Genomic DNA, 1,089 nt, shown 5'->3' with positions numbered 1-1,089 from the left:
CCCTGTCCTCACATGGCATTGACTCCAAGAAGTTTCCTGTTGAATTCTTCTCCAGATATTTATTGACTGGCAAATAAATGTCATTTACTTTCCGTAAAATACAGTCAAGAGCTTATAGCTACAAATACCATCACTGTTTTGAAATAGAATCTTTATTATGGCCTATAGGTTCAGTGTGATTTGGTACCTGGCTATCTCTGAGACTTCATTTCCTACTTCTTTGTTAAAAAAAAAAAAAAAAACATTATTTGGTTATGCTAGGTCTTAGACTCAGGATCCTTAGTTGCGGCATGTGGGATCTAGTTCCCTGACCAGGGATCGAACCTGGACCCCTGCATTGGAAGCACAGAGTCTTAGCTACTGGACCACCAGGGAAGCCCCAATTTCCTACTCTTTAACTGCTCCCTTCTCTTAGTTTCACTGGCTTCCTTGTAGTCCCTGAAACTGCCTTCTGCCAGGTCCTTCAGGGGGCCTTGCCCTGGCAAACCCACCTACCTGGATCTTGTTATTCCTGATTGTCACATTCTTCTTTTCTTTCAGAACTCCACTCATCCCCTCAGAGAGATCTTTTAGGACCAGTGTATCTAAATGTGTTTCCTTTCACTCTGTCATTCTCTGTACCCTTTAGCTGGCCTTTTTTTTTTTTTTAATTTAATTTAATTTTATTTTTTAACTTTATTGTATTGGTTTTGCCATATATCAAAATGAATCTGCCACAGGTATACGTGTGTTCCCCATTCTGAACCCTCCTCCCACCTCCCTCCGCATTTGGAGGATAATTATTTTACAATGTTGTGATGGCCTCTGCCATACATCAGCATGAATCGTCCATAGGCATACATGTGACCCCTCCCTCGTGTACTCCCCTCCCATCTCCCTCCCCACCCTATCCCTCCAGGCTGTCACAGAGCACCAGCTTTGCATTCCCTGTGTCATATATTAAACTCCCACTGGCTATCTGTTTTATGTACAGTAATGTATATGTTTCCATGCTCTTCTCTCAAATCATCCCACCCTCTCCTTTTCCCACTTTGTCCAAAAATTTGTTCTTCAAAGAACTGCCGCCTGCCATTTACTCCATAGTAATCA

At 42.2% G+C, this 1,089-nt stretch overlaps 1 non-coding gene across 1 annotated transcript; it reads right to left on the bottom strand.

Moving 5' to 3' along the window:
- Nucleotides 1–303: 303 nt before the first annotated feature.
- On the bottom strand, nucleotides 304–375 carry TRNAG-UCC (transfer RNA glycine (anticodon UCC)). Its single transcript has one exon. It is a non-coding gene; the product is annotated as a tRNA-Gly (tRNA).
- Nucleotides 376–1,089: the final 714 nt, after the last annotated feature.

Source organism: Bos javanicus, chromosome X (assembly GCF_032452875.1).
Source record: "Bos javanicus breed banteng chromosome X, ARS-OSU_banteng_1.0, whole genome shotgun sequence".
NCBI lineage: Eukaryota > Metazoa > Chordata > Mammalia > Artiodactyla > Bovidae > Bos > Bos javanicus.
This window is presented reverse-complemented; position numbering and strand designations above follow the sequence as displayed.